The sequence below is a fragment of the Coregonus clupeaformis genome, chromosome 24, assembly GCF_020615455.1.
Source record: "Coregonus clupeaformis isolate EN_2021a chromosome 24, ASM2061545v1, whole genome shotgun sequence".
Classification (NCBI taxonomy): domain Eukaryota; kingdom Metazoa; phylum Chordata; class Actinopteri; order Salmoniformes; family Salmonidae; genus Coregonus; species Coregonus clupeaformis.
Window position 1 is genome coordinate 44,281,924 of NC_059215.1, and position 26,055 is coordinate 44,307,978.

Sequence of the window (26,055 nt, forward strand, 5' to 3'; positions counted from 1 at the left end):
ATGCCTCTTGTGCAGGCTATGGAAGAGGCATGTGATGAGATTGATGTGGGTGCGATTCAGGGATGGATAAGGCACTCAAGGCGCTTCTTCCCTCGATGTCTGGCAAGCGAAGATATTGCCTGTGATGTAGACGAGGCGTTGTGGCCAGACCCAGCTGTGTGGCAAGATGCTGCCTAATTATTTTTCTTGCCTCTTTTGTTTTCTATATATTTTTTCTGCACATTTTCTCAGCAATTTTCTTTTTCAGTTTACTGTTTTTTGTGAGCATATTTTTGTTCAGTCCAATGTAAATATATCTGCTGTGCATATGTTGCACTGACTTGTTTGGTGAAAAATAAATAAATAAATGTTTCAACAGCATGTGTGTGTATCTGCAAATATTTGTGCATGTGAACAATCTGAAGAATATTCTACAATTTGAACTATTTTAGTATTATGGCAAAGCACACTAAAGATGAGAGTGCTTTTCATTATACCAACAGTGTGTAGTTGGTTAGACAAACATCTGGTAATATGAATGAAGTGTGTGCCATTTCGTGCAAACGTTTGATTTTGATAATGCTATATGTAGTTTTGGTTGCAGTGCTTCATTTTGCAGGATATATGAGGTATTTTGCAGTTTGGGTGTGTGGTTTTGTGAATTGTGTTAAGTATTTTGATAGAACCAGCCTAGTTTGCAAAATTGTGTTTTAGCAATTGGGAAAAACTGTAATATGAAGTAGACTTCCTTGTTATTTCAATGTCTGTTCCTCTGTCTTTCTCAGATTGGGAAGGACAGAACTCTGATCTATGACTCTTGCTGACCTATGACTCCAAGGGGGAGTACATTGTGATGGGCGGCTCGGACAAGCAGGCCTCCCTCTACACCAAAGACTGGGTGGGGCTCTGCACCATCGGGGAACAGAGCTCCTGGGTGTGGACCTGTGGAGTCTATGTGGTGGGTCTCTTTCAGTGACTGTGTGTGTGTGTGTGTACATTAGAATAAATGTGTGAGAGTGTATGAGAGAGAGTGTACGTGCGTGTGTCTGAAGGGAACTGTATTGGAACGCTGTAATTTAAAACAGAGCTGACATGGTGCTGAGACATGCTGTGAAGAACGCGGAACGGAAATTATAAGATGCGACTTACGTAAACGCTGTAGATGTCATGCTGTCAGATCAAGTGTTGATGCGACATATCACGTTGGGATAAATTCACAGATCAGTTATTTTTAACTTGTGGAAAAAGTGTCTGTGATCACCCATATGAAACTAATATCAATGTAGGTTTATTTGATATATTTACATTATATTAATACTAGCAACTCACACGACAGAGCATTAGGTGCTACCTTTTATTTAAACAAATAATAATTCCACCTTTATTTCACCAGGTAAGCCAGTTGAGAACAAGTTCTCATTTACAACTGCGACCTGGCCAAGATAAAGCAAAGCAGTGCAGAAAAAAACAACAACACAGAGTTACATATGGGGTAAACAAAAAGTACAGTCAATAACACAATAGAAAATCTATATACAGTGTGTGCAAATGTAGTATGTTATGGAGGTAAGGCAATAAATAGGCCATAGTGCAAAATAATTACAATTATAATTTAGTATTAACACTGGAGTGATAGATGTGCAGAAGATGATGTGCAAATAGACATACTGGGGTGCAAATTAGCAAAATAAATAACAATGTAAATAACAATATGGGGATGAGGTAGTTGGGTGGGCTAATTACAGATGGGCTGTGTACAGGTGCAGTGATCGGTAAGCTGCTCTGACAACTGATGCTTAAAGTTAGTGAGGGAGATAAGTGTCTCCAGCTTCAGAGATATTTGCAGTTCGTTCCAGTCATTTGCAGCAGAGAACTGGAAGGAAGGGCGACCAAAGGAGGTGTTGGCTTTGGGGATGACCAGTGAGATATACCTGCTGGAACGCATACTAGGGGTGGGTGTTGCTATGGTGACCAATGAGCTAAGATAAGGCGGGGATTTGCCTAGAAGGGATTTATAGATGACCTGGAGCCAGTGGGTTTGGCGACAAATATGTAGTGAGGGCCAGCCAACGAGAGTGTACAGGTCACAATGGTGGGTAGTATATGGGGCTTTGGTGACAAAACGGATGGCACTGTGATAGACTACATCCAATTTGCTGAGTAGAGTGTTGGAAGCTATTTTGTAAATTACATCGCCGAAGTCAAGGATCGGTAGGATAGTCAGTTTTATGAGGGCATGTTTAGCAGCATGAGTGAAGGAGGCTTTGTTGCGAAATAGGAAGCCGATTCTAGATTTAACTTTGGATTGGAGATGCTTAATGTGAGTCTGGAAGGAGAGTTTACAGTCTAACCAGACACCTAGGTATTTGTAGTTGTCCACATATTCTAAGTCAGAGCCGCCGAGAGTAGTGATTCTAGTCGGGCAGGCGGGTGCAAGCAGCGTTCGATTGAAGAGCATGCATTTAGTTTTACTAGCGTTTAAGAGCAGTTGGAGACCACGGAAGGAGTGTTGTATGGCATTGAAGCTCGTTTGGAGGTTTGTTAACACAGTGTCCAATGAAGGGCCAGATGTATACAAAATGGTGACATCTGCATAGAGGTGGATCTGAGAGTCACCAGCAGCAAGAGCGACATCATTGATATACACAGAGAATAGAGTCGGCCCGAAAATTGAACCCTGTTGCACCCCCATAGAGACTGCCAGAGGTCCAGACAACAGGCCCTCCTATTTGACACATTGAACTCTAGTTGGTGAACCAGGCGAGGCCTTGCTGACATCTCCACATTGTCTTAGACCGGGCTCAAACAACAGGAACACTATGTTGCGCTGTATTTTCATGGAAGTGTTAATGGGAACCACTGCTACATTGTTCTCTCTTTGTCTTCTGTGTAGGTGTTAGGCTTCCAGGACGGACCATAGCCTTCTTCCAACTCATCTTCAGCACGGTGCACGGCCTGTACAAAGACCGCTACGCCTACAGAGACAGCATGACAACGTCATCGTCCAGCACCTCATCACTGAACAGAAAGGTGGATTGACTTAAACAGTGCAGTGTACTTCTCAATGCCTGTACATTGTACTTCCCTTAGCTCCTTTACATCTTCTGTGTTAGCAGATCTGATGGAAATGGATGGGTGTAAGCAATATGGCAGAAGGTCCCTGAAGAAGTACATTGGAAGGCTATGTAGAGTCCTGCCCATATGTCAGATCTATCCAGTCCCTTCAGATCTGTAAACACTAAAGGTGTAGGAGTTAAGTGAAGCTAGGGCTAGGGGTTATTTTTTGACTGGACTTCCTGTGCTTACTATACCTGCTCTCCATGCCCAGTGAGGATTAAGTGCAGAGAGCTGGTTAAGAAGATAGCTATCAACAGGAACCGCCTGGCCATCCAGCTGCCTGAGAAGATCCTCATCTACAATTTCTGACGAATCCTCCGACATGTACTACCGCATCAAGGAGAAGATCTGCAGGAAGTTTGAGTGCAACCTGCTCATGGTCTGCTCAGAGCACATCATCCTGTGTCAGGTGAGACTTATACCCAGTACAAAATCATACTCTATCCCCTACTACCCCCAGACACACATTTACACTATGGTAGTAGATGGTCATAGTATTTGTACAGTTAAATATAGCTGTTTTTAGACTAAATACTTTGATTAATAACTATTTTCTAGGGATTTGCTTTTGGCTTCAGGCTTTTCTCAAACACTTGGTGACAAACAACTCCCTAAAGCGCTATACCAACACAACACAGGAGGCTGCTGAGGGGAGGATGGCTCATAATAACGTCTGGAACGGAGTGAATGGAATGGTATCAAACACATGGAAACCATGTGTTTGATGAGTTCGATACCATTTAATTTAATCTGTTCCAGCCATTACTATGAGCCCATCCTCCTCAATTAAGGTGCCACCAACCTCCTGTGCAACACAAACTATTTGGCCTGAGTCAATAACACTAACCTGCAGCGACTTTCGGCTCATGTAAATTACACTAATGCATTGGTGACAGATTGTGAAAGACCCCGCCAAAAGACATTAGCATGCTATTAAGATGATGGAAACCCAGTGAATTAGCGTTTAGCGCTGCATCGCTGCTCTAAAACACCCCAGAGAGAGGCCAGAGAGGGACGGTTAGACCCAGTGGTCCTCCAGATGTTCCTGCCTATCCGTCTTAAAGGCTCCAGCTGTATCTGTGTTCCTTTAGGGGCTCTGTCTCAGAGTCTCTCCCCCGCCTCCTCAGCCATTAGACAGCCTAAGTGAGACAGGGAAGAGTGAGAGGTTACCACCACAGCATTGTGGAACCTGGCTGGATGTCTCTGGTGGTTTCCTCCCTGGTTTGTGTCTCTGGGTCTAGAGCTAACTGTGACAGAGGTGCTTTAGATCTGTCTCTAAAAGCCCTGTTACAGCTTCACCACTGAGGCTGATGGTTTCTCTGGTATGACTGTCTAACCTCTGACTGGGCTGTGTCAAATACAATCAGACTTTTATCTTCACAGAGTATTGAATGAGAATGAAACATCTGGATAGTAAGATTAGAAAGCTATATTAAGGGACAGTTAAGGGAGGGGGGGGAGCACTCGAGGTGCGATAAAAAATATTTTCACATGACCCTTGCCCCTCATTGAATTAACTCTAAATAATTTTTACAACCACAAATAACAATAATTGTAGCGACCCTGTGTTTATAAATGTGATAAGATGCGACTGATGTAAACGCTATAGATGTCATGCTGTCAGATCAATTGTTGATTTTTATTTTTTTTAATTTTACCTTTATTTAACTAGGCAAGTCAGTTAAGAACAAATTCTTATTTACAATGACGGCCTACACCGGCCAAACCCGGATGACGCTGGGCCAATTGATGCGACATATCTCGTTGGGATAAATTCATAGATCAGTTATTTTTTACTTGTGGAAAAAGTATCTGTGATCACCCATAGAGTACATGAAAGTAATATCAATGTAGGTTTCTTTTATATATTTTATATTATATTAATACTAGCGACTCACACGAGAGCACATTAAGTGCTACCTTGCTGACATCTCCACATTGTCTTAGACGGGGCTCAAACAACAGGATCACTGTCGCGCTGTATTTTCATTGAAGTGTTAATGGTACCACTGCTACATTGTTCTCTCTTTCTACGTTTCTTATTGTTTGTTGAATTGGTTTCCCCTTCCCTTTCCATCTCTTCTCCCCAGTTGGCTCATATTTACCAGTATCTGGAGAGGAGGATGTTCAAGGAGGTCTATCAGATCTCCTGTCTGGGTGTGACTGACAGCATCTGGCCACTGATGCCCTGGAAGGGCTTGACTTTCACTGCTAAGAAGGTCAGACGAGAATGTACTCGCACGGAAACACACTTTTTCTCTGTAATGCTAGTGTTCATCACTAGATGGTGCAGCCTGATGCTGTATATATGAAGAACCTCTCTCATGCTTGGTTGACCAGTGTGAGAATAGCTGAAGGATGTGGTGTGAGTGGATTCTCTGGATACTGTAAGACAGTGTTTCCCAACTCTGGTACTTGAGTACCCCCAACAGTACATATTTTTGTTTGTAATCATCAAGCCCTTGACAAGTTGAATCAGGTGTTTTTGTCTGGGGCTACAACAAAAATGTGTGCTGTTGGGGATACGCGAGGAGTTCCCTTGTGTTTCTCTCTCTCAGGCTTTCATCCGAGTACGAGACCTGTGCTACCTGGAGCTCATCAACAGCATTGAGGTACAATATGACACCGCTTAAAATGAATAATGGATTAGTCCAAATGGTATAATTCCAAGATCAAAGAGTTTGTCACTGTAGAAAACAGAACAGACCACATAGCTTTAATCAGGGTGGATTTACTGGCTGACCAGAAAACTCCACATCATCAAAGCGAGACAGAGGAGGGGAAACTTGAGATCGCATGGGTTGCCCTCATTAACCATTTCATTACTGGCCCAGCATATGACTGTCCTCCCACATACACATACACATACACATACACATACACATACACATACACATACACATACACATACACATACACATACACATACACACACGTGGACTCAGGCACGCAGTCACACACAAAGGGCTAGTAAAGGGAAGAATGCGTTATTTTATGTGAACTGAACTGATCTCCTGGGTATATTTAGGAATATAAATACATTCATGTGTTTTCATGGACATTCTTTGTGGTAAGATTAGACCTGCCTCGGGGGCTGCAGTTTGAAAAGGGAAAAGTCAGTCTTTGATAGTAATGTTATTTTTTTGCATGTTGAGGGTAGATGTGGAAACAATGGATCATTGAATTCCACAAAATAGGCTTTGTGTCTGTGTGTGTGCATACTGTATGGAATACGTGAGACTATGGGCGGATAGTCCAGGGTCAGACTAGGGTGAAACTTACTGAGCGGCTGATATTAGCTCATCTCTCTCTTTCTTTGGCGAGAGCGACAGTGAGCTGTTCCTAGCGGATGTCTATGCCTACCAGGGGAAATTCCACCAGGCTGCCAGGCTCTGCAAGAGGACTGGCTTGGACTCCAGAGTCTTCAGCATGTTCACTGACCTGCACATGTTTGAGTACGCTAACGTGAGTATGAGGACTGATTGACTCACACACACTCTCATACCCTAGATCTGTACTCATACCCTAGATCTGTACTCATACCCTAGATCTGTACTCATACCCTAGATCTGTACTCATACCCTAGATCTGTACTCATACCCTAGATCTGTACATGTTCAAGACATTAGACATTCACATACATAGACTTTCCATAAATGTTATAATATGCCTATACACCCACACACTCATGCACATTGCACACAGGCTTTACATACAGTATGTGAGACCTGTGCCTGTTTGAGTCAGCCAAGATACTGTAGATACACACACACACACACACACACACAGGGGCTGTGGCTTTAAACATGTTTCCATGTGACACACATACACAGTAATAATTGGTGGTGGGGCGTCAGTGTCAGTTGTTGGATCTTAATAATTTTATGAGGGGGTCAGTTGAAGTTGAGGCGATCTCCTGTTAAGTGTGTTTATGTGTGGAGTGGTCTTTGATCACCAACTGTGTGTGTATGTTCACAGTACTGAAGCAGATGACACAGGCCTGACTCCTTTCCCCTCCCCTGGGTGTGTGTGTGTGTGTGTTTTGTGGCTGCTGTATATTTATGTGGCTGTGTGAGCATCTGGTCCTCGAGGCCGTTTGTTTTAGCGCTGGTGGACACCGGAGGGGGAATCCTGGTCCTGTTTGTGTGACTCCATGTCCCGCCTCTCCAGACCGTGACCCAGATGGGCCTCTGTCTCTCTCTCTCCCTCTCTTTCTGTCCCTCTGTAGGAGTTTGTGGGTGTGAGAGACCCTAAGAACACTCACATGCTGATGTCCAAGCAGGCAGACTGGGCTAAGAACAGCAAGGAGCCGCAGGCCGCTGCTCAGATGTACCTGTCTGCAGGAGAACACCTGCAAAGCCATCGACATCATAGGAGAACACGGCTGAGTTGTGGGTCACACACACGTACACACACGTACACACACACACACGTACACACACACACACACACACAGTTCTTGGTTCTCCTCCCTTCTTCCCTCCTGTGAGTCATGGGAAAGCGTGGTGGGCGTGTGTGGTTGGGAGGCAGGCAGATGGCTAAGGCTCGGTCCTGTGGTTCTATCAGAGCTCCCCATGGGCGCCCCTCTCTGTGTCTGCTGCTTGTCAATCACACCCACACTCTGGCCCAGACCACCTAGGCTAAGGCAGCCTCAGTATAACAAACACAGGGAAAGACTGGTTGGCCCCGTCAAGCTTTATCAGGCATGACAGCTGACATTCGGGTGTGAGTGAGTTAGGCCTCATTCCTAAGTGTGGTGTGATGCGCTTATAGGAGATATGTGATTTGTAAGGGGTCCTCTGCGAGTCCTGACACACACACACACACACTCAACCCCCAAACCCCACACACCCCGTCTGATCTCACCCAGGCTGATTGACATAGCCCGTAAACTGGATAAGATGGAGCGCCATGGCTACTCCTCTGAGACCTACTCCAAGATGGGAGACCTGCAGGCCCTGGTGCAGCTGCAAGTGGAGGCACGACACTGGACCAGGTCAGTCAGAACCATTCACATTCACATTATGGTCCTTCCACCTGTTGGACATAGCTACAGTATTCTATCTTACTTGGCTCATCAGAAAGTATACCTCATAGGTCCCACCCAGAACACAGAAAATGACACTGCATATTTACTGGAACGAGAAACTTAAACGATGTTCTATTTAAACCAGAGCAACGTTTCCAGCCAAGCCAGAGATTTCCTCTGAATCCCTGCCTACATTATGACTACAATGTGAGAAGCACCCAACAGTCCAAAGCAATAAAGAGCCTTAGCTAAACTATCCCCATCAGAGCGGCTCATACTACAGAGACATGAAGAAAATACTACATTTCCTAAATCCATCTCTAATGTTTAATCGATTACAGGTGGTACTGAGAGCAAACTGGCGATTTCCACAGTGAAACAGAGAGAATGCCAAAAAACTAGAACCTTATATCACATTCATATTGTATGAATTTCGCATGGCGTTAGCAGTTATGTTTTATATACTTTTCTGGGGGAGGTGGACAATGAGAGAGGACAGAACACAGCCTACAGTACAGTATGAATGGGCCATATGGATGCTATTCACTGCACTCACTCTTATCCTGGGGCTAGCCTGGGTTTAGCCTGCTTAGACTCAGAGGCTGATTGGACTGGGCAGAAGAGGGTTTTTACATTACTGTGACACACAGTTACACATTTTAAGAGGAGTGTACTTAATGAAATTCTTGCTATGGGACATTTAGGTTAATCAGTCAACATGACAGGCAGGTATGCCTTGATAGGCTACTATCACACTATTCTACTACAGACAACACCCGGTGCACACCAATTGACCATGACTAATAATCAGTCTAATATGCTTACCCTAATATATCACATTAGTAATGAGATGTATTCATGTTTTGGAAAGATTAAGTAGTGTGTCTGTGTTTTAAAGCCTGTTTTACTAATTATTTACAATTGTAGGCCAATTTCCCCAGGAATATTGCATCATAAATACACACGATATTACAAGTATTTTAATCTGGTTCTACAGTGGGGGAAAAAAGTATTTAGTCAGCCACCAATTGTGCAAGTTCTCCCACTTAAAAAGATGAGAGAGGCCTGTAATTTTCATCATAGGTACACGGCAACTATGACAGACAAAATGAGAAAAAAACATCCAGAAAATCACATTGTAGGATTTTTAATGAATTTATTTGCAAATTATGGTGGAAAATAAGTATTTGGTCAATAACAAAAGTTTCTCAATACTTTGTTATATACCCTTTGTTGGCAATGACACAGGTCAAACGTTTTCTGTGAGTCTTCACAAGGTTTTCACACACTGTTGCTGGTATTTTGGCCCATTCCTCCATGCAGATCTCCTCTAGAGCAGTGATGTTTTGGGGCTGTCGCTGGGCAACACAGACTTTCAACTCCCTCCAAAGATTTTCTATGGGGTTGAGATCTGGAGACTGGCTAGGCCAGTCCAGGCCCTTGAAATGCTTCTTACGAAGCCACTCCTTCGTTGCCCGGGCGGTGTGTTTGGGATCATTGTCATGCTGAAAGACCCAGCCACGTTTCATCTTCAATGCCCTTGCTGATGGAAGGAGGTTTTCACTCAAAATCTCACGATACATGGCCCCATTCATTCTTTCCTTTACACGGATCAGTCGTCCTGGTCCCTTGCAGAAAAACAGCCCCAAAGCATGATGTTTCCACCCCCATGCTTCACAGTAGGTATGGTGTTCTTTGGATGCAACTCAGCATTCTTGTCCTCCAAACACGACGAGTTGAGTTTTTACCAAAAAGTTCTATTTTGGTTTCATCTGACCATATGACATTCTCCCAATCCTCTTCTGGATCATCCAAATGCACTCTAGCAAACTTCAGACGGGCCTGGACATGTACTGGCTTAAGCAGGGGACACGTCTGGCACTGCAGGATTTGAGTCCCTGGCGGTGTAGTGTGTTACTGATGGTAGGCTTTGTTACTTTGGTCCCAGCTCTCTGCAGGTCATTCACTAGGTCCCCCCGTGTGGTTCTGGGATTTTTGCTCACCGTTCTTGTGATCATTTTGACCCCACGGGGTGAGATCTTGCGTGGAGCCCCAGATCGAGGGAGATTATCAGTGGTCTTGTATGTCTTCCATTTCCTAATAATTGCTCCCAAGCTGCTTACCTATTGCAGATTCAGTCTTCCCAGCCTGGTGCAGGTCTACAATTTTGTTTCTGGTGTCCTTTGACAGCTCTTTGGTCTTGGCCATAGTGGAGTTTGGAGTGTGACTGTTTGAGGTTGTGGACAGGTGTCTTTTATACTGATAACAAGTTCAAACAGGTGCCATTAATACAGGTAATGAGTGGAGGACAGAGGAGCCTCTTAAAGAAGAAGTTACAGGTCTGTGAGAGCCAGAAATCTTGCTTGTTTGTAGGTGACCAAATACATATTTTCCACCATAATTTGCAAATAAATTCATTAAAAATCCTACAATGTGATTTTCTGGATTTTTTCTCTCAATTTGTCTGTCATAGTTGACGTGTACCTATGATGAAAATTACAGGCCTCTCTCATCTTTTTAAGTGGGAGAACTTGCACAATTGGTGGCTGACTAAATACTTTTTTTCCCCACTGTATGTCAGATATGTGATCGAAGTGTATGAATGTAAATAATAAATGTGTTGTATCTGCTATGTTACTTAACGATAATAGCTCCTTGAATCTCTCAATCAATCAGAGACGATTACTGCTGTTGGGTCTTAGATGGCAGTCATCCCACTCTCTCCCAATTCACCAGTGGATACAGTTACTATTAGAAGTTATAACATTGGAATTATCGACAGCGAGAATAATCTCAGCTAAAGCCCAACACATACAAATAAACAATCTATACTGAACAAAAAATATGAACGCAACATGCAACAATTTCAAAGATTTTGCTAAGTTACAGTTCATATAAGGAAATCAGTCAATACAAATAAATGCGGCCCTAATCTATGGATTTCACATGACTGGGAATACAGATATGCATCTGTTGATCACAGATACTGAACTTTAAAAAAAGAAGGTAAAGGCGTGGATCAGAAAACCAGTCAGTATCTGGTGTGACCACAATTTGCCTCATGTAGCGCTAAACTCTATCTCCTTCGCATAGAGTTGATCAGGCTGCTGATTGTTGGCCTGTGGAATGTTGTCCCACTCCTCTTCAATGGATGTGCGAAGTTGCTGGATATTGGCGTGAAATGGAGCACACTGTCGTACACTTCGATCCAGAACATCCCAAACATGCTCAATGGGTGATCATTCTGGCGAGTATGCAGGCCATGGAAGAACTGGGACATTTTCAGCTTCCAGTAATTGTGTACAGAACCTTGCGACATGGGGCCGTGCATTATCATGCTGAAACTTGAGCTGATGGCGGCAGATGATTGGCACGACAATGGGCCTCAGGATCTCGTCACGGAATCTCTGTGCATTCAAATTGCCATTGATCAAATGCAATGGTGTTCGTTGTCCGTAGCTTATGCCTGCCCATACCATAACCCTACCGCCACCATGGGGCACTCTGTTCATAACGTTGACATCAGCAAACCGCTCGCCCATACGACGCTATACACGTGGTCTGCGGTTGTGAGGCCGGTTTGACGTACTGCCAAATTCTCTAAAACAACATTGGAGGCGGCTTAGGGTATAGCAATTACCATTACATTCTCTGGCAACAGCTCTGGTGGACATTCCTATAATCAGCATGCCAATTGCACACTCCCTCAACTTGAGACATCTGTGGCATTGTGTTGTCTGACAAAACTGCACATTTTAGAGTGGCCTTTTATTGGCCCCATCACAAGGTGCACCTGTGTAATGATCATGCTGTTTAATCAGCTTCTTGATATGATAGACTTGTCAGGTGGATGGATTATCTTGGCAAGGATAAATGCTCACTAACAGGGACGTAAACAAATTTGTTGCCAAAATTTGAGCGAAAAAACCTTTACATGTTGCGTTTATATTTTTGTTTAGTGTATAAAGCCCAACACATACATACACTACAGGTCAAAAGTTTTAGAACACCTACTCATTCAAGGGTTTTTCTTTATTTTTACTATTTTCTACATTGTAGAATAATAGTGAAGACATCAAAACTATGAAATAACACATATGGAATCATGTAGTAACCAAAAAAGTGTTAAACACATCAAAATATATTTTATATTTGAGATTCTTCAAATAGCCACCCTTAGCCTTGACGACAGCTTTGCACACAGAGGTTCACCTTCCAGCAGGACAGTGACCCTAAGCATGCTGCTAAAGCAACACTCGAGTGGTTTAAGAGGAAACATTGAAATGTCTTGGAATGGCCTAGTCAAAAGCCCAGACCTCGATCCAATTGAGAATCTGTGGTATGACTTAAAGATCGCTGTACACCAGCGGAACCCATCCAACTTGAAGGAGCTGGAGCAGTTTTGCCTTGAAGAATGGCCAAAAATCCCAGTGGCTAGATGTGCCAAGCTTATAGAGACATACCCCAAGAGACTTGCAGCTGTAATTGCTGCAAAATGTGGCTCTACAAAGTATTGACTTTGGGGGGAGAATAGCTACGCACGCTCAAGTTTAGTTTTTTTGTCTTATTTCTTGCTTGTTTCACCCCAAAAAATATTTTGCATCTTCAAAGTGGTAGGCATATTGTGTAAATCAAATGATACAAACCCCCCAAAAATCCACTTTAATTCCAGGTTGTAAGGCAACAAAATAGGAAAAATGCCAAGGGGGTTGAAAATATATATATATATATATATACCTATTTTCATATTATTTACTTTATTTGCTTTCAGGCCCACATGGAAGGGGTGGTATGGGGAGGGTTTTTCTCTGGTCACAAGGAGAGGGGGCGGGGGGGTGGATCTATGTACTTTTTGAAGATTATCTGTGATCGAACCCTTCTTCCCCTCTCTCCTAGGCTTTCTCTCTGTTGAAGAAACATGCCCAGTTTAAAGATGACGTCTATGTGCCCTACGCTCAGTGGCTGGCTGAGAACAACCTTTTTGAAGACGGAACAGAAAGTTATATGTTACAGGAGCTCAATGTTTGATGTTCCCAAATGTTATAGCAACTTTGCCAAGACCATGTCTGTTGAAACTTCTTTGCACTAGTTTTTTTGAAAAATCTCATTTTGTGCACCTAACATTGAGCAGACATATCTGGAATCATTCTGGAATCAGAACTATATCAACGTATCACAGAATACCACAGATGGCTAGAAGGCAATGTCAGTTCCCAACATGGGGTACATGTGGAAACCATATAAAGTTTGGCCTGTGTTGATATAACCAAGTTGTTTTTACTACTTCCTCTGCACTGCTCTCTCTGTTCACTGTAAAACATGATCCACTGCTAGACAGAGCAAGTCCTGACTGCTAACAGTATTACATGCCATGCATGATTCCAATCAGCACTACAACAAGAATTCCTAATGATGAGCTGTAGAACTATAATCACCACATCAATTTCTAATTAGGATCCCTGCATGCATATTTATGTACTGTACTGTATCCAATCGATCTTGCACAATATCCTTCTCTGTGTCTTGCTGTGGAGTATATAGTTGAACAGGCCTGGTTGTGTTTCCGTCTGGCAGTAATCTGGTGTTGTGCTGCCTGTATTGTGTTTTAGTAATGGTGTATTGCGTTACCACCACAGTGATTGTAATAGACTTTAGGCCCCTGTAGTCTCGAAGCCTGGTAGTTCCTCACCTTGCAAGGCTGACTGGCGACTGTAACTCCTCACAAACTCAAACGTGTGGTGTAACCGTAACTGGGCTTGAGCTACATCACAGAGTTATGTGGGCCCAGACCACAGCCCATGTTAATCATTGTTAGCGTAGTGTGTTTGGGGGAGTGTATGTGGTTTGTGTGTGTGTGTGTGTGTGTGTGTGTGTGTGTGTGTGTGTGTGTGTGTGTGTGTGTGTGTGTGTGTGTGTGTGTGTGTGTGTGTGTCTGTATAGTGTTCCTGTCCTTACACTAAGCAGCAGCAGCTGACTGTGGTTTTATCCGCCTGGCTGCACTGATAAATATTAGCCACTAATAAGTCCTGACCTCCTGTACATCTAGCAGGACAGACAGGGTCACCCGAGGGAATGTCTCCCTGAAGCTGTCTTTAATTAGCCACAGATAGCAACATGAAGAATTTGACATATGTTTACTGGCACTCTGCTTGCTAAGTGCCATGCTGTTTGACATTTGGGAGTGGGTTCGTTTAAGAAGACGTCTGTTTGTAGTTAGTGAAAATATTGTCTCGTATACGTTAAGTACAAATTGCCCCTGGCGTGTAGCGAGAGAGAGGTGTGTGTGTGTGATGCTGTTAAACTCTGGCAGCCTGAGAATGAGACAGAGTAATGGGAAAGGGGTTGGCTCCTATAAGGTTGAATCTCAAGTAGATTTCTTAGACATGTGTCACGAATACAGCCAAGGCTGCCCCTCCTCCTTGCTCGGGCAGGCTTCGGCGTTCGTCGTCACCGGAGTACTAGCTGCCACCGATCGATGTTTCTGTGTTACACTAGTCTTGTCTTTATTATTCACACCTGTTACTCATTATGCTTATTTGTTTCCCTATATTTACCTCTGTTTTCCCTCCTGGGTTTGTGCGTGATTGTCCGTTGTTTTACGTCGTTTGGTGAGCTGTTGTTCTGCTCTTCCCTGCGTGGAGGGTTTGTTATGGTTTCCTTTTGTTTAGTAAATCCATTCATTTCTCAGTTCTGTGTCCTGCGCCTGATTTCGTTTCACCACTTCACCCAGACGTTAACAACATGTCAAAGCATATCTCTGTTGATGCAATAGAAGCAGTGTTAAGGGCTGTCCAGACAGGAAGAATTGGGGCGGAGCGGAGTTCGTCAAAATAGACCAGATTCATATTTTCTCCACCTCTGCTTTCACGTGCACGAGCACCACTAATCACTCCGCCTGGATAGAATTCCGCCCCCTGACTAGCTCCATCGTAAATGGGCAACTGCCGCCGCTTCGTGTCCTGAAAGCCCTTTAAAGGTAGACTCAGCGAAATGACGTCGCCACGAGCAGCACTGGAGATATTGATATGAGCGAGATGCAACACTTTACTCTCACAGTCACACAGTATCTGTGCATGTGCACAGGTTCGCTTCACGCTGTGGACAGTGTAGTAGCCAGGGGACCAAAACAGCGGAGAAGTTGAGCCCTGCGCTTCAACGCTCTTAGTTGTTTGCGGAAATTGACCCACTATGCTGTTTACTTTCTGCATTTACGTCATATTGCGTCATAAGTCTACCTTTAAGCGCCACTCAAGCTCGCTCTTCCTCCTCCATCGCTACAATTAAGTCTCTTCACTTCCTTCTCTCTTCCCCCCACAGGGTTCCACAAGGCGGGCCGACAGAGCGATGCTGTGAAGCAGCTGTGTTGGAGCAGCTTACCCACAATGCCGTGGTGGAGAGCAGGTTTAATGAGTCTACACAACCCTTGCAGTCTTCACATTTCTTAAAATGACATTTAAAAAGGGAGGGGGGGGGAGGGTTAGGAGAGGAAGGAGTAGATGCTGAAGAAGTTCAAGCGTTTCCAGCACCTGGCTAAGCTCTACCATGTTTACCACTCTATACAGCGTTACACAATAAGATGCTCACCATGCCTGAAGATAGGGACAGAGTAGAGCCCAGGAAGCATAGTTAAGAGTACGTTAAGGTTGAGTTAAGAAAAGTTAAGAATAGGCAGGGTTGAGAATGGTAGCCTACAGTAAGGCCAGACAGAAACTGTGGAGACTAAATTCCCTTCAGTCCCTTAGTTGAAATGCTTTTGGAATCCGTTCCAATTCAGCAAGATACTGCTACAAAGCATAAATAGGTTAGATATACAGAGCAAAGCTATCAATGAGAGAACATTCCTGGAGATTCTGTCGACAACAGCCCCAATGACCATAGCTACAACCCGAACTCATGTCAACCACGGTGTCAACTCTCTGAACCCACTATGACCTCTGTTTCTATAGTAACCAGTTAATTAATTGATCATTAATCATGATAACCCCTCGCACCTTCTATAGTAAACAGTTCATTAAATTATAATTACTCATGATAACCCCTCCCACCAGCAGCCCCCCTAGAGGCCCTCGGCAGTGCCTGGTTATAAACAAGGTACACTATATATACAAAAGTACGTGGGACACCCCTTCAAATTAGTGGTTTCGGCTGACAGGTGTATAAAATTAAGCACACAGCCATGCAATCTCCATAGACAAACATTGGCAGTAGAATGGCCTTACTGAAGAGCTCAGTGACTTTCAACGTGGCACCGTCATAGGATGCCACCTTTCCAACAAGTCAGATCGTCAAATTTTTGCCCTGCTAGAGCTGCCCCGGTCAACTTTAAGTTCTGTTATTGTGAAGTGGAAACGTCTAGGAGCAACAATGGCTCAGCCGCGAAGTGGTAAGCCACAGAAGCTCACAGAACGGGACAGCCGAGTGCTGAAGCGCGTAAAAATCGCCTGTCCGCAACTGCAACACTCACTACGGAGTTCCAAACTGCCTCTGGAAGCAACGCCAGCACAAGAACTGTTCATCGGGAGCTTCATGAAATGGGTTTCCATGGCCAAGCAGCCGCACACAAGCCTAAGATCACCATGCGCAATGCCAAGCGTCGGCTAGAGTGGTGTAAAGCTCGCCGCCATTGGACTCTGGAGCAGTGGAAACGCGTTCTCTGGAATGATGAATCACGCTTCACCATCTGACAGTCTGACGGATGAATCTGGGTTTGGCGGATGCCAGGAGAACGCTACCTGCCCGAATGCATAGTGCCAAATGTGCAAATGATAGTGGAGTTTGGTGGAGAAGGAATAATGGTCTGGGGCTGTTTTTCATGGTTCGGGCTAGGCCACTTAGTTCCAGTGAAGGGAAATCTCAACACTACAGCATACAATGACATTTTAGCCGATTCTGTGCTTCCAACTTTGTGGCAACAGTTTGGGGAAGGCCCTTTCCTGTTTCAGCATGACAATGCCCCCATGCACAAAGCGAGGTCCACACATAAATGGTTTGTCGAGATTGTTGTGGAAGAACTTGACTGGCCTGCACAGAGCCCTGACCTCAACCCCATTCGAACATCTTTGGGATTAATTGGAAACCGACTGCAAGCCAGGCCTAATCGCCCAATATCAGTGCCCAACTTCACTAATGCTCGTGGCTGAATGGAAGCAAGTCGCCGCAGCAATGTTCCAACATCTAAAGGAAAGCCTTCCCAGAAGAGTGGAGGCTGTTGTAGCAGCAAAGGAGGGACCAACTCCATATTAATGCCCATGATTTTGGAGATGTTCGACGTGCAGGTGTCCACATACTTTTGGTAATGTAGTGTATGTCTGGTTATAAGCACCCTGTCTCTTTACATTTTAGTCATTTAGCAGACGCTCTTATAAAGAGCGACTTACAGTTAGTGAGTGCATACATTTTCATAGGCTGGTATGCAGTGGCTGCACTACCACTGGCCTGTGTCAGTGTGCTCTCTCTCAGTTTGTTTTTATAGTACTCTACCCTGGTCACACCCCTGAAGTGAGGAACCCCTGTGATTGAGTCCAGAGCAGGAACCTTATATATCTCAATTTAACTCTCCCAGGCACAGGGCTATGCTGAGCCATCAATCACTGTGGGAGCTAGCTGGCGCTATACGCTAACGAACACTCCCTGCCTCTTAACCTAGCCCATGTGAGCGAAGTGCTCTGTGCTGTGAAGGGAGGATGTGGCGCAGCTCAGGCTATTCTTTATCTTCAGACTAGTGTTTAAGAGAGAGGAAGAGGGAGGAAGAGAGGGGGAGGGACAGAGACAGAGTCATTGTGCCTCTGTGTCCTTACAGAGGTGCCCAAAGATGTGTGTATCTGATGGATGTTGTGTGCCTTCTGTTTCTCTCTCTCTGTCTCTCTCTGTCCTCTTTCCCCGCCGCCCATCCTTACATTTTAGTCATTTTATCCATAGCAACTTACAGTTAGTGCATTCATCTTAAGAAAGTTAGGTGGGATAACCACATATCAAAGGCATAGTAAGTGCACTTTTCCTCAATAAAGTAGCTATCAGCAAAGTCAGAGCTAGAAAGGGAGGGGATTTTTTTTTTTAGATACTCTTTGAAGAGGTAGGGTTTCAGGTGCTTTCGGAAGATGGCCAGGGACTCTGCTGTCCTAGCTTCAAGGGGAAGCTGGTTCCACCATTGGGGTGCCAGGACAGAGAAGAGTTTGGACAAGGCTGAGCGGGATCTGCCCTCCTGTATGGGTGGGAGGGCCAAGAGACCAGAGGTGGCAGAACGGAGTGCTCGGGTTGGGGTGTAGGGTTTGAGCATAGCCTGAAGGTAGTTCCTCTTGCTGCTTTGTAGGCAAGCATCATGGTCTTGTAGTGGATGCGAGCTTCGACTGGAAGCCAGTGGAGTGTTCGGAGGAGCGGGGTGACATGGGAGAACTTGGGAAGGTTGAAAACCAGGGGGGCTGCAGTGTTCTGGATAAGTTGAAGGGGCTTGATGGGGCGAGTTGCAGTAGTCCAGATGGGAGATGACAAGTGGCTGGATTAGGACCTGTGCCGCTTCCTGTGTGAGTTAGGGTCGTACTCTAAGGATGTTGTAGAGCATGACCTGCAGGTCATGCTCTACAAGGTTCTTTGCACTCTGAGAGGGAGACACTGTAGTTGTCAATCATGATGGAGAGGTCTTTGAGCAGGCTGGCCTTCCCCGGGAGGAAGAGTAGCTCCGTTTTGTCGAGGTTCCTGCTACCTTTCCCTCCCTCTATTTCCCTCCTCTCTCTCTTTCGGTCTCTCCAGGATGAGCCCTTCAGCTCCCATATGCCTGAGACGCTCTTTAACATCTCCAGGTACCTCACCAAGGACGTACCACTGGGCATCTCCAAAGTGTATCCTTCCAATGTGGCGACTACTTCTATTATGTTGCAACGGTCTAAAGCAGCCAAATCCATGTGTCCAATGTCACCTTTAAATGTTTTATTTTAGTTGATACACTTTATAGGCTGAGAGAGGGAGAAGGTAAAGTAGAAAATAGTCGAAAAAAGAGAGCTAGTGTTGGTGCCAGTGAGCAAACAGAGTAGAGGAAACAGCCCAGTGCAGCCAAGTGAAATAGAAGGGAGATGGGTAGGAAGAGAAGACGCCAGGAAGAGGCACATCCTCACTAACCAAAACAAACCCAGTGATTACCACACACACACACACACACACACACACACACACACACACACACACACACACACACTTACTGTTAGAAAGGGGTAGAAGCACAGGGAAGGAAATCCAGGAAATGGGTCTCTGCAGCTGGAATCATCTCCTCCTCTCTGGCAACATGGTGCCGCTTGGAAAACTTTGAACTGGGATTTATGAGCTTAGCGGGTTCTGGACGGAATAACACAGCACAATGTCATGGAAAGCACTGCTAAACAACACACAACAGGAGGAGATACGTTTATTAACAATACCAATATTGAGGCTGGGACAGAGGAGAGGAGATGAGAGCTGTTGGAGCTAAATTAATGTCAGTTATAGGGCTTCTGCAGCTGCAAGTCAATGACCTAGTGTTGCCTTTCTCAGAGGCCCCTCAGCGCACAACAATCTTCATCCATACAAATACAAACAGGCAGCAATTTCCTCTGCTCAAACACACACACACACAAGGATGAATACACAAACGCTTACACACAAGTATACATTCCTCTACTTACACCACTTTTAAACAAAAGGCCAAGGTAGTTATTTTAGAGAGGATCAGTGCATCCATCACAGAGCCAAACGTAGTATTGACTGGGACTTGTAGTTGCTGGCAACAATGGCTATGTTTAGCATACATACACAGCTCTGATGAGTGTATGTACTATCAATCGTGTGCCCATTTCTGTCTCCGATGTACAGTTCCTGTTCTGGAGTTGGAAGAAGTTTCCAGTAGGCACTGATCTAAGTTCGGTTTGGCATTTCCTAGACTAATAGTTAGGATATAATTTGAAGAGGGTAAGCTGACCCCAGATCTGTGGCTAAGGGCAATTTCTACCTGTAGCACCTTGTTGTCCTTGATGGTGGGTCTCAGTGACACTCTGTATGCGTTGGCTAAGCACAACCCTGGGAGCATTTGAGCTGGTCAGACATGCCTATGAGAAGCTCCAGGACCTCCAAGTGCCCTCTCGCTTCTAGGAGACCATGAATCTGGGCAGCCTTACCGTCTTCTCCAAACCATACCACGAAAACCAGGTGTGTGTGTTTTTGCATGCGTGCGTACCAGGGTTTCTGTTAGGAAAATGTGGCGCCGGACAACGTGACCAGGAAGATTTTAATTTACCGGCCATTTGAGAAATTTACCGGACCCATATGCATTGGGGTGCATAACTCATTAGGGCATCCACCCACGGTGCTCAGATTGATAGAAATCACATTTAGGTTATGGTAATGCATCTTAACAGAACATGCAACTCATGTAATGAAGCAGCCAATAAAACATTATTGTAATTTATTTTGCCAAAATGCAATTTGCGGGAAAACACCATTCTGTGCAAATATAGCGGTTCCAAATGTGACAGAGATTAAAATCTCTGTTAGAAACTTAGAGAGAGGGGGGATCTAAAGATGCAACAACTAGGATGGGTTGCAGATACTGTATGACTAGGATTGTGCCTTTCGCTTCTGGACAATTAGATAAAGTTGATATGAAAACCAATAGAACAGGAGAGAAATGGCAAAGCGGTGGGTCCAAAAGGGAAGTATACTGAACAAAAATATAAATGCAACATGCAACAATTTCCAAGATTTTACTGAGTTACATTTTCAGCTTCCAGGAATTGTGTACAGATCCTTGCGACATGGGGCTGTGCATTATCACGCTGAAACACGAGGGGATGGCGGCGGATGAATGGCACGACAATGGGCCTCAGGATCTCGCCACGGTATCTCTGTGCATTCAAATTGCCATCGATGAAATGCAGTTGTGTTTATTGTCCTTAGCTTATGCCTGCCCCTACCATAACCCCACCACCACCATGGGCCACTCTGTTCACAAGGTTGACATCAGCAAACCGCTCACCCACACGACGCCATACACGTGGTCTGCGGTTGTGAGGCCGGTTGGAGGTACTGACAAATTCTCATAAACAACGTTGGAGGTGGCTTATGGTAGAGAAATTAACATTCAATTCTCTGGCAACAGCTCTGGTGGACATTCCTGCATTCAGCATGCCAATTGCACGCTCCCTCAAAACTTGAGACATCTGTGGCATTGTGTTGTGTGACAAAACTGCACATTTTAGAGTGGCCCTTTTATTGTCCCCAGCACAAGGTGTGCCTGTGTAATTATCATGCTGTTTAATCAGCGTCTTGATATGCCACACCTGTCAGGTGGATGGATTATCTTGGCAAAGGAGAAATGCTCACTAATAGGGATGTAAACAAATTTGCGCACACAATTTGAGAAAAATAAGCTTTTTGTGCGTATGGAACATTTTGGGGATCTTTTATTTCAGCTCATGAAACATGGGACCAACACTTTACATGTTGCGTTTATATATTTTTTCAGTGTAAATGTACATTTGCCAAAATTATATAATTACTCCTGTCTATACAGAAATACTTCACCAGAAAGCATGACTTAGCCACAGAGGAATCGAAGATCATTAGCTTCTTTAAAAAACTAGCTGTGGATTGTTTCAAATCACAAGCTCGTATACCTATTTGGGAAGTCTGCAATTTGGGCAGCGTGTGTGGCAATAGGCCTAGCTGGTTATTGAATTGTGGCTGTCAGTGAAAAGCATAGAAAATATGATGATGATGTTTCTTAAGTATAATTTAAAATGTTGAGACAAGAAGGGGAGGGGTGTGTGGAGATATATATGCGAGTCTCTCTCCAGAATGGCTCAGCTGTCTCCCGCATTCATTGTGCGAATTGTTTGCCCTTTGATGTAAAAACAAAAAATCCCCATTACATATGTCACCAGTAGTAAATGTACTGTTAATCCCCGTCATTTGGTTACATACATTTCTGTTAATGCATGTATTAGTTGCAGTCATTAACCATTCTCATTCTCAGAGTGAAAGCGTTGTTTGCAGAGTTCACAACCTGCTGCACTTTTGAGAAACAAGTTTTGGTTTATTTCATAACCATTTATTTGTAAATGTTTTCATTGTCTTTTGTTTGGAGTGCTCCATGTGAGCATTTTAGTCATTTTGCAGACGCTTTTATCCAGAGCGACTTACAAGAGTAATTAGACATTCAGTGCCTTGCTCAAGAGCACATCGACAGATTTTTCACCTAGTCTGCTCAGGGATTCGAACCAACAACCTTTCAGTTACTGGCTCAACGATCTTACCCGCTAGGCTACCTGCCGCCCTATGAGCAATGGGCATGTCTGGTTTCTCTGTCCTGATAATGTTGAGGGGTTGTGCGAACCTGAGCACGTATAGAAGTACCTGGCCTGCTGTGCGGAAATGTAGGAAAGTGTTGTTGTTTTTTTTACATCCATTCCGAATGATAATATATTAAAACTATAGTTCCTCACAGTAAGCTATTTGAAAAATCTTTCCAACAATCTCCCCCTCGATAATCACCAATCCTCGGTGTGAAAGATGGAAGTTATAGACTTACTGCTGCATTGGCCTATAGGCTATGAGTTCCATGCGCTCATTTCTTTAGCTGCCAATGGGTCACGGTGTATCAGTGTGCCAATATGGCAGAGGCTGGTGATCACGCTTTAGTTGACTTTGAACTTTTTATGATTAACCACGTGACAATGATTTTGAGAAACTAAAACGTTATAATTGAAATGAAACTGTTCCAAGAAAATGCGCATATGAAAATCATAACTTGCACGCAGAACTGTAGAAATGGTAGGATAAATTGTAAACTTCCCCAAGCTTGAAACTATGAATTCTTTATAAAATAATTGCCTCCACATTTCCATGGTCAGATTTTGCCTATAGGCTACTTTGAAGCAAGGTAAGACATGTCTCATAATATGAAATAAAAGTTCAAGTTTCAAACAATTAAGTATGATTTTAAAATGCATACTGCCTTCAGCTCACATTGTAAAGTGGTGGGTGGAGCGCTGATATCCTGTTGCCTGTGCTTGAATAGTGAATGGGAGACGCGCTTCAATTACCAGTTGAGAAATAAAAATAGTAGGTATTTTTAATCGTGCAACAAAACCATTTTTAACACGCAATTACATTTATAATTGTTGCGCAATGAATGGACTTATAAAAGCACATGTTTTACTCCAGCAGCAACCAACTGAGGCGCTACAGGAGAAATCACACTCAAAATAAACTATGTATGCTGTGTGCATGTGATAGTTTTGTTGGCTAAATAAAATACATAAATGAAATACACACAGGCCAATTTAATTCCACTAAATTATGCAAATTAACCTTACAGGTAATTGTCTGTGTGGGGTACAGAGATCAGGTAGTCATTCAACAATCATGTTAAACACTATTATTGCACACAGAGTGAATCCATGCAACTTATTATTTAACTTGTTAAGCACATTTTTACTCCTGTACTTAGGCTTTCCATAACAAAGGGGTTAAATACTTATTTACTCAAAACATTTCAGCTTTAAATGTTTTATTAATTTTGAAAAACTGAATTCCAATTTGACATTATGGGGTAAGCCAGTGAGAAGAAAATCTCAATTTAATCCATTTTAGATTCAGGCTGTAACACGACAAAATGTGGAAAAAGTAAAGGGGTGTGAATACTTTCTAGTGGAGTAGAAGTTCTAGTGGAGTGGGTATCTTATACGTTTGTGTATATTCACTAAGGTGTGTATGTGTATAACCCAGGACCTGATCCCCATGTATTACCGCTGCTCAACCAACAACCCCCCGCTGAACAGCCAGGGCAGTGTGTGTATCAACTGCAAACAGCCCTTCATCTACACAGCATCTTCATACGGTAGGTTGACACCTGTCTCTTTGTAAATGGATGTTTGGTTCCAAGGTGTGTTATTAATGTGTCACTGTGCTGGACTGTAAAGGTCCTAGCTCTGGTGCAGTTCTACCTGGACGAGGGTATTGGTGATGAGGAGGCTGTGTCTGTCATTGACCTGGAGGTCCCTCGCATTGACAGGAAGGCCGCAGTGGGGGTATCCTTTACCTTATGCAGTGTACACCACTAAAATCAACACATTTCTCACGACCAGTTTTAGCTAATGGGAATAATCTGTATGTTAAGGTTGTGTGCTCGTACACGTTTCCATACAGACGCACATTACATACAGTATGGGTCCGTGTCAGTGCTGAGGTGTGTGTTCTGAGAAGGTAGTAATCCTATTTCTTGGCACTGATTCGGTTTCTGCCAAGCAGCATAAGCTGCCAGGCCTAAGTCATCTTAGCAGTGAGAGTTAATAGGGTTAGAGAGGCTCTTCTCTCTCAGTTTAATGACACTAACACCTCAGAGACCTCTCTGTCTGGGATTAACCTGCCTGCCCCAAGGGCACAGAGGTCACAGCTTTACCTAGAAGCCACATGCTGACTAACTCACTGACTGACCTTTAGTAGCCTGTTCTCTCCATCACTCTTACCGGCTGAGATCTGAGGGCTAAATGTTGTGCATTTTAGTGTGTCTTGTTTTTTCCTCTGGCATTAAATGCTCAAAGTGGTGGCATGGGTCTGTTAATGGCATATGGCTTGAATGTGTGCAAGAAAGCGGGGAGCAGAAGTATTTTGAGGGAATCCTTAACAGCGTCAGAATCCCAGTCCCTGAAGCTGGATGATGGCACGGAAGACACAAAGGAGGACACCTTCATGGCCAAACTCAGCTTTGAGGTGAGGAGGGAGGGAGAGAGGGAGGGGCAGAAAGAGGGAAGGATATGGGATGTAAGGAGAGTGTAGGAGGGAGGGACAGAGCGAAGGGGTAAGGAGTTAGAGGGTGGTTAGAAAGGTGGAGGAGAGGGAGGGAGGAGAGGAAACTAACAGGAGAGTATGAATGAAAAGGTTCAGTATGTGTATATCTGTGTGTTTTCCCTTTACAGCTGGGGGGGGGGTCTGACTTTGTCCCGGTGGTGGTGAGTCGCTCTATGCTGAGGTCTATGAGCAGCAGGGATGTCCTGATCAAGACCTGGCCCTAAACCCCTTCAGTGAGAGTTCTACCGCTCCTTACTGCCTGCTGTCAGCATCACTATGTGCCCCTCCTGCTTCCAGATACCGAATAGATGGAACACACACACACACAGAATTGCGCTTCATGCCCCCCTCACCCCTCTCACACACACACTCTCGCCCCCAGGTGCAGTACTAGGGAGGTGCATTTTTTTCTAATCATTAAAACATTACACAGTACCCTCTCACACATACCTTGGCACTCCATAGCCCTCTGGCAGAATCTCAGAATTAACTCTATTCTAGCTTTTATGTTTAACTTTTTTTGTGTTTTGTGTTTCTTTTACCAGAAGTTACCACCCAATTATAAACAAAATGGCTTCAGAGAAAATGTTGCTATAGTGGCAGTGCTAGATGTTGTGTTGCTGGCCTCCTCGCCCTTCCTTAGAGAGACTATCTATGGGAATACCTGCTCTGCCCAGTGCTGTGTTCTCTGACCCATGCTTCCTGTCTTCTCTGGTGTGTTCCCTCTAGATGTTCCACAGTGAGGACTATGAGCTGCTGGTGCTTCAGCACAACTGCTGTCTCTACTGCCGACGGCCCATCGATGAACCCAACTGAGCTCCCCAAACTGGTTTAGAATCACTTAATCCATCTCCCAGTTTATTAATATATTTTATCAACATTTCTACTTGGTCATAATCCAGCCACTAAATATTGATGTTAGATTATATGCTGATCTGGAATCAGTCACATGGCTTGTAGAGTGCGTGAAAAAGGAGTTGGAGTCAGTTTCATCTTGATCTTCTGAGCAATTATCCGCCCATATGCTCACACCCCTCATGTACGTTATTTGAGTGACGAGGTCATGATGATCATTATAGTCCGCAACAAAAGTGCGTCTTCAGCCGATCAACCCAATA

General features: G+C 44.2%; 1 pseudogene; it reads left to right on the forward strand.

The window, feature by feature from the left end:
• On the forward strand, positions 1 to 25,753 carry LOC121537294 (annotated as a pseudogene).
• Positions 25,754 to 26,055: the final 302 nt, after the last annotated feature.